Source organism: Anolis carolinensis, unplaced genomic scaffold, assembly GCF_035594765.1.
Source record: "Anolis carolinensis isolate JA03-04 unplaced genomic scaffold, rAnoCar3.1.pri scaffold_25, whole genome shotgun sequence".
Taxonomy (NCBI): domain Eukaryota; kingdom Metazoa; phylum Chordata; class Lepidosauria; order Squamata; family Dactyloidae; genus Anolis; species Anolis carolinensis.
This window is the reverse complement of record NW_026943834.1, coordinates 1,007,477-1,016,375: the sequence shown is the minus strand read 5'-3', so window position 1 is coordinate 1,016,375 and position 8,899 is coordinate 1,007,477. Positions and strand designations below refer to the sequence as shown.

General features: G+C 41.2%; 1 pseudogene; it reads left to right on the top strand.

Annotated features, from left to right (window-relative positions):
* The first annotated feature begins 1,278 nt into the window (after positions 1–1,278).
* LOC134294843 (RNA-binding protein 27-like) overlaps positions 1,279–8,899 on the top strand; it is a 59,149-nt pseudogene continuing 51,528 nt past the window's right edge.

Below are 8,899 nucleotides of genomic sequence, written 5' to 3'. Positions count from 1 at the left end.
CACATACCGACGAAATAATCCAGAATAACCCCACATATAAACGTAAACTTAGAACCTAACATCAATAAATTAAAATGCAAGCAAACAAATTATATAATGACATAAAACCTAAGCATAAAACATCCACATTATCTCTCTAAAAAGAGATCCAAAACAGCTAACATTAAAACATAATAATATAATAACAATAACAAATCTTTATTTATATTTTCTCCCTCAAAGGGACCCAAAGCGGCTTCCAACATGTTAATATACAATACAAAATCAACAACATCAAAGGGACAAATATAAAACATTATAAGCAATCAATAAAACGTAAATAAACATTTAAAATAATATAGTGTTTCCTCACTACTTCGCGGTTCACTTTTCGGGGATTCGCTGTTTCACGGTTTTTCAATAAACTCTAAAAGACTATTATAAATCATAGAGAATTACAATTTGCAGCCTAAGAAAGGGAGGAAGGAGAAGCCAAAGGGAGAGAAAAGGAGCCCAAGCGGCAACAGGAAGAGGAGATTTATCAACACGATTGGTTGATAAAGACTTAAAATAGTGTATAACTACTAAAATAATGTATACATATTAAAATAAATATAGTGTCCATACTTTGCAGATTTTCACTTATTGCAGGTGGTCCTGGAACCTAACCCCTGTGATAAGTGAGGGAACACACATTATTGTGGTGTCTTATCAATAAGGCAATACATCTGTCATGCTGACACAGTATCTTTTCCTGGAATGCAAAGAAATCTGACAGCACGCCTCAGATTGAGGGCACATCTACACTGTAAAATCAATGCAGTTTGACACCACTTCCACAGTGTAGATCAGGCCTGGGCAAACTTGGGCCCTCCCTCAGGGTGTTTTGGATTTCAACTCCCACCATTCCTAACAGCCTCAGACCCTTTCATTTCCCCCCTCGGCCGCTTAGCCTGTTAGGAATGGTGGCAGTTGAAGTCCAAAACACCTGGAGGGAGGGCCCAAGTTGGCCCAGGCCTGGTGTAGGTGCACCCTGCGCCTGCACATGCTCAGGAGCACGCTCACTGTCGGGCGTTAAGGACTGCCGGCCGCTTTACGTCGCCTTCTCTGCTTTACCACCAGGCTTTCCACGCACGCCGCCTCAACCGAACCTGCTGCGGCCTTTCACCAGCGACACCCCCCCCCGCTCCGCTTCTCGCTCTGGGATTGGCCCGTGTCTTTCGGAGCGCGGAGCGCCGCCGTGCGATTGGCGCGCCATTGGCTCCTCCGTGAGGCCGGACACCCGCCTCTCCCTCCCCTCTCCGGCACCCAGCAATTTCGGTTGCGCCCTGGACCTGCTAGTTCCTGGTCGGCTTGTAGGCCCTCAGCGCGGCGAGAAGGGAGGGCGAGGGGCCGGAGTGCGAGGAACTGCTGCGGAGAGCGGAGGAAGGGAGGGGGCGGGCATGTCGCCTGGAGTCGTGTAGCCCCCGGAGCAGCGCCACCAACACCACCCGCCGCCTCCTTCTCCTCATCATGATCATAGAGAACGTGGACGCACTCAAGTCCTGGCTGGCTAAGTTACTGGAGCCAATGTGAGTACGGAAAAACGGGGCAGAGGGTTGGGGGAGAGGAAGGCCCGGAGGAGGAGGAGAGCATGGCCCTCAGGGTGAGGGAATTCGGGCCTGGAAGGGAAAGCCTCCCTGAGGTGAGTGGCCCAGAGAGAAGGGAGGGAAAGGTTGAGGGGCTTCTTTGAGGAGGGAGAGGTGGTCCCGTGAAGGGACAGAGAGAGAGAGAGAGACCACGTAGGGAGAAGGCTCTCCCAAAGCTGGTGGGCAACTTTTACAGGAAAAATAAAACACTCTCTGACTGAAGGAGGAGACAGGCGAGGAGAGGGAGGCCAGGGGGCATCTACGCTGTACTGCTAATGCAGTTTGACACCGCTTTTGACTGCCCCGCCTCAAGGCTACGGAGTGATTGTCGTTTTACAAAGGGCGCATCTACTCTAACAAATGAATGTGGTTTGGCACCACTTTAAACTGCCATGGGTTCGTGGGAGTTATAGTTTCCCAAGGGCTTTAGACTTCTCTGCCCACCTTCTGGTGCCTCACCAAACTGTAGTAGTAGTAATAATAATAATAATAAATCCACAAGCACAATAATAATATTTTTGTACCCCGCTTCCCTCTCCCTGAAGGGACTTGGGGCAGCTTATATATGGCACAAGGTGCCTAAAACAACACATAAAATAAACACACAGTACAATAATAATAACAACTTTATTTTTGTACCCCGCCTCCATCTCCTCGAAGGGATTTGGTTTGGCTTACATATGGCACAAGGTGCCTAAGACAACGCATTAAGATACACACACAATAAAACCAATAGCATATAAAACAACTTAAACTCTGAACAGCGCCCAATAACCTATGGTGACAACTGTCGTAAAACATGGCCAACTGTAAGCAAGAACAAGGGAATGGGATAGTGCAAGTTGTAGCTAAGGAACAATCCCAGGAGCCATGGTAGTTAAAGTGGGGTCAAGCAGCATTAATGAATTTGCCAGTGTGGATGCACCCAAGGTCTTCAGCTTTCCCTGCCAGAGTACTGGGGCCTCATCAAAATATCTCCCAGGATTCCATACTATTGAGCCATAGCAAGTAAAGCCTTGTCAAACTGCATTAATTCTACAGTAAAGATCAAGCCGGTAGGCTGTTAGGAATTGGGGAGTTGAAGTCCAAAATACCTGGAAGGCCCAGGTTTGTCCATGCCTGGGTTAGATACAGTCCAAAAGAATTCTTCACCTGGCAGGCTTTCATCTGTGTAGTGATGGGCTGTCCTTCCTTTCTTGTTACACACTTTATCCTAATGTGACCCAAAACACACCATCTGGTGACTAATGATTTAATAGTATATTTGAACTGCTGTGTATCATTTTGGCAGGACAGTCAGACTTCCTTAGCTGCAATATTGAAAAAAATAGCACCTCACTGCTGGAGCTCCACAACCAGGATGAAATACGGCCCATCCTATTCTCACTTCATCCTTTTCAGAATCTGAAATAATTGTCAAGTTATTGTTACATGTTTTTAGATGAAAGGGAACATTTACATTTGCCTTTTCAGTTTTGAACCTCAGGGATATGGTAAAACTGGTAGGAGTTGAATATCCCTTATCCAGAAATCCCTCAAAGTTGTATATCTGGGTGGCTGAGATAGTGACAATTTTGCTTTCTGATGGTTCAGTGTACACAAACTTTGTTTTGTTCACAAAATTTTTAAATACTTTGTGTCTAAAATAACATTGAGGCTATATGTATAAGATTATATGAAACATCAAGAAATGTTTTGTTTACACCTGGGTCCCATTTCTAATATGTCTCATTATGTATATAGGGGCAAATATAGCTATTCCATAAAGTTCAAAATACTTGTGGCCGCAAGCTTTTCAAATAAGGAATGCACAGCTTTTATTAGATCTTACTGGGTTTCTTGTGCAAGTCTCCTGTTTATCATCTGAAGGAGCCTCTGTGAGATACTAAAGGAAATTTCCTTAGGTTCTGGTGCACACTTTCATTTTCTTGGGCTCTAGACATACAATAGATCTAACTATGCAAGATAGGGTATCTTACTATAGGGTCCTGAGCATGTTTAGGTCATGTTGAATTGGAAATAAGGTTCATTTGGTCTTACTCTAGGGAAGCATAAGTAAGTTTGCAGTTTAAAGCATTTGAGAGTGGTGACTAAAACAACCTGTGGCCTCTATAGTCATATCTATTTTTGTAGTTTTAAAAGAAAGTACTTTTTGATTAACTGTACAGTATTTCCTTTTTACTCAAGTGTTTATACTAAATATTGTTATAAACTAAATATTGTTGCTGCTTGTGAAGTCAATACTTCTAAGCAAATGTCACTACACTAGATTGTTCAGATGCATGGATAGAGATTCTGGACTAGATCCATAAATAGTCCTAACTCTTAGATTTTTCACGTTTGTCTCCTAGTTGTCTCTTTTGTCACTTTAGTTATTTTAAGACAGCTATTTTGCTAATCTTAGAAGTATCTACTGGAAATCATACATCCCATGTATTAGCTTCCAAGTACTATACAGTGAAATAGTCTTCAAATAAACACTCCTGACACATACACACTGTCTAAAACGTAGAGGTCTCTATGAGATTAAAGTAATCTAGAATATATAGTGTAATTAAATAGGCAGCCAGTACTTCTGACTCAGAGTCCTAGCATGATTTCCCCCAATCATATAGTGCTGTGGCAAATTAATTTACAGCTCATTCAAAATATTTAGTGTTATTTATCTAGACTTGCTGTTTTGGTTGACTACGGTATAACATTCTTATCTGCTATTGCATGAATACAATTCAAATGTATTACTCAACAATCATTATAAATGATAAAAATGATCAGTCTAAAAGTGAACATTTACTTGAACATTTACTACACAATTATAGGGTTACATAACTGTGACTGCAGAAAACCCCTGGGTTCTAGGATAACCATAAGTAGACAGACTTGAATACACATACACACACACATAGTTGTTCCAGAATGAACCATTTTGATTATTTTTGATAGTAGCATTACAGTCATTGTTGTACTTGGAGAGTAGTGCTAACTCTGATTATTATATGAAAGCTAAGCAAGTCATAAGTCTTCCATTAGAATTGCATTTTAAAATAGTGTATGTATACTGAAAAATCTGTCTTAAATTTTCTTATTTTATATACAGTAGAGTCTCACTTATCCAACATAAACGGGCCGGCAGAATGTTGGATAATAAGGAGGGATTAAGGAAAAGCCTATTAAACATCAAATTAGGTAATGATTTTACAAATGAAGCACCAAAACATCATGTACATCATATACAACAAATTTGACAGAAAAAGTAGTTCAATACGCAGTAATGCTATGTAGTAATTACTGTATTTACGAATTTAGCACCGAAATATCACGATGTATTGAAAACATTGACTACAAAAATGCATTGGATAATCCAGAACGTTGGATAAGCGAGTTTTGGATAAGTGAGACTCTACTGTACAGGCAAAGATGTCATTGACCAGTCTACTAGTATAACCAACCCTCCACATTTGCATAGTTGAGATTTGTAGGCTCAGTTATTCACAGTTTTGATTAAAATAGTCTCTTTAGGTATTTGTATGTACTTCTGTGTGATTTTGAAGTTCACTACATGGTGCAGGAACCTAGAGATTCCGACAGAGATGTTCTCAGATTTTTTTAAAATGCCCATTTTTAAATTGTGGGTTTTTTATTTTCTATTTTCGCTGAGTTCCTTTGCCCCTAACCTTGGTGGATGTGAAAACTTGACTGTATTTTTAAATCTGTAGTACTTCTTTAGGAATGCAGTTATACAGAGATTTGGGTCAGGCCTCGAAATCTTAATATCAGGGATTGAACCCAAGTTGGTTTGTAGGCAAACTATGTATTCTGCCATTAAGCCTCGACCTACCCAAGCCTTGTATGATGTTTTTAAAAGTACCTTTTACTCTTTCTAATCCAATCTGCAACAATACCATTTTTTAAAATTAAGATACTATTTTTACATGCATTATATCCATGTATTAGAAATCTGGCATTTTTCTATCTAACTCTTAGATTCCTTGCTTTCCCCCCAACTCATAGAAAGTTCCGGCAACATAGGTATCCTTGATTATTTTAAAGGCCAAATGCTATAAAAATGATTTAATAATCAGGTTTTTACGACTTTGTCTATCAGGTATCCTGTGCAATTATTTGTTTAAATAGATTTCCACCCCTTTAGACACAACATTGCTTTCTGGCTTGGCAGGCACTGTGTTTAGAATTACAACCTAACATTTCTTCTATTACTTACTTACTTAGGCGATCCCTCGTCGTTCGAGGACGATGGTCTTCCAACCTTGGTATCTTGGGCGTGTGTTCTTAGGTGACTGAAGAGACCGATTCTTGACCCGCATATTCTCCCGCAGTGAGGACATCGGTTTCCAGGTGGAAGGCGGTCCCGGTCGGGGTTAGCTTGACGCTCCTTCCTCTTGGCACGTTTCTCCCTTAAGCCCTCCGTTCGTGCCTCTTCAAACTCCGCAGCACTGCTGGTCACAGCTGACCTCCAATTAGAGCGCTCAAGGGCCAGGGCTTCCCAGTTCTCAGTGTCTATGCCACAGTTTTTAAGGTTGGCTTTGAGCCCATCTTTAAATCTCTTTTCCTGCCCTCCAACATTCCGTTTCCCATTCTTGAGTTCAGAGTAGAGGAGCTGCTTTGGGAGACGGTGATCGGGCATTCGGACAACGTGGCCAGTCCAACGGAGTTGATGGCGTAAGAGCATCGCTTCAATGCTGGTGGTCTTTGCTTCCTCAAGCACGCTGACATTTGTCCGCCTGTCTTCCCAAGAGATTTGCAGGATTTTCCTGAGACAACGCTGATGGAAACGCTCCAGGAGTTTGGTGTGACGTCTGTACACAGTCCACGTTTCGCAGGCATAGAGCAGGGTTGGGAGGACAATGGCTTTATAAACAAGCACCTTGGTCTCTCTACGGATGTCCCGGTCATCAAACACTCTCTGCTTCATACGGAAAAATGCTGCACTCGCAGAGCTCAGGCGGTGTTGTATTTCAGTGTCGATGTTGACTTTTGTGGAGAGGTGGCTACCAAGGTAGCGGAAATGGTCAACATTTTCTAATGTTGCACCGTTAAGCTGTATTCCTGGCTTTGCAGAGGGATTAGCTGGTGCCTGTTGGAAGAGCACTTTGGTTTTCTCGATGTTCAGTGAGAGGCCGAGCTTCTCGTATGCTTCTGCGAAGGTGTTTAGAGTGGCTTGTAGGTCTTCTTCTGAACGCGCACAGACTACGTTGTCATCAGCATATTGGAGTTCTATAACAGATGTTGTGGTGACCTTGGTTTTGGCTCTCAGTCTGCTGAGGTTAAATAGCTTGCCATCTGTCCGATAGATGATTTCCACTCCGGTGGGAAGCTTCCCATCAACAAGGTGAAGTATCATAGCGATGAAGATGGAAAATAAGGTGGGGGCAATAACACATCCCTGCTTGACACCTGATTCAACCTTAAATGGGTCACTTTGGGACCCATTTTTCTTCTATTAACAGGGTAGATTCTGGTTTACCTTAAAGGATTTTAGAACCTGAATTATTTTGGAGCAGCTGATGGAACACATTATTCTTAAGTAATTTTTTGACATGACACATATTTTGTCATAGAAACTGCTTCCTTTTGCAACTATAGGTCTGGTTATACCAATAGTTGCATAATTACATAATTGAGGCCTAGTTACAAATGTGTAGAGTGTTTGGAATACTTTGCCAGAAAAAACTTCTGGAAAACTACAATGTAAAAAATATTTTGCGGGTGGAATTTTGTATTTCTGTTATGATCTAAAGATCCTGGAAGAATATGAAGATTCTTCAAAGAACTGAAATAACTGGACAAATAAAATCAAGACAGATTTGTTTCCTCTTTACCCTACTGTGTTTGATAGTCTGGCTAGAATCCTGTGTATATCATATGCTAGTATAACCAGGTATCTTAATGAATATTACAGAAAAATGTCCACTGTCTCTTTACTCACTTTCTTCCCTCTTGTCTGTAACTGCAGATACCACATGGCCAATCAGGAATCCCTCTGCCCAGTTTATGTTGTACTGGTGGTTATATGTCCTCACCCCCGTGTGACTGTGGAGATATACCCTGATGTTTTAAAGCTATCTTGTTTAGTCAGGAAAAAGAAGCAGTCCCCAGGTTACAAATCAGATCATTTCTGTAGGTTTGTTCTTAAGTTGAATTTGTATGTAAGTCATAACAGGTACATTTTTCAGTATAATTCAAGTCAGTTTTTTTTGGATTACATAGGGAAGGGTTACCAACCCTGTGATGTTTGTTTTGCTGTCTGTGCCCCTGTTCAGAAAATTTTACCTCACTTTCTGTCCCTGTGACAATTAGATTTTGAAAATTTTGAGTTGTTGTGGAAACAAAGATTGGTGATAAAAACTTCAGTAGGGATACCTTTTTTATGATAATGGTGTCAGGAGTGAATTTGTCTTCCTAGGGGTAGATTTCCTCTCACTTCTTGTTGCCTCACCCAGTTTGTAACTAGGAGTAATATGTAAGTTGGATGTTTGTAACACAGGGACTGCCTGTGTTGTGGGATCTTCCCACTTGTGCTTATTATGGTTGGTAATGGTTGACTTCAGCTCCATTGGGAAAATAAGTGTGTGTCTACATTGTGGGACTAACACAGTTTGACAGCACTTTAACTGCCATCACTCACTCCTCTGGATTCATGGAAGTTGTTGTTTGGTGAGTCACCAGCACTACTTAGTATAAAAGACAAAACACATTGTAAAATTATAACTCTTATGATTCCATAGCATTGAGCCATGGCAGTTAAAGTTGTATCAAACGGTATTCATTCCACAGTGTAGATGCACCATAAATCATCTGTACTTCACCACCCAGGACAAACAAACAACTTCAGTTTTGGCTAGAATTAAGACTCCACATAGTCAGTCTGAGATTCTAGGACATGGCAGCAAATTCTACTAGGAGTTGTTTCTGTACCATCTGGAGCTGTGCAACAGGATGTATAAGCTGAGAGAGTGAATTTCATATCTTGATTTGAAATATGCAGGCAATTTGACTACAGGTTTCTTATCTTAGTTACTTTAGGTTAGATTCTCAGGAGGTCCTAATGGAAGGATTATTTGCTATACTGAGCAGGTTCTGTCTGACATAGATGTTTGATATATGAAGAACTAATGTTTGTGGTTTATATAGAATTCTTGAAAACATTCTATCTTATATATTACTAGCTGTGCCCGGCCACGCGTTGCTGTGGCGAAGTATGGTGGTATGGGAAATAAAGTATTGAGAAATTGGTGGTAGTTAAGGTCAAGGGTAAAGGTTTTCCCCAGACA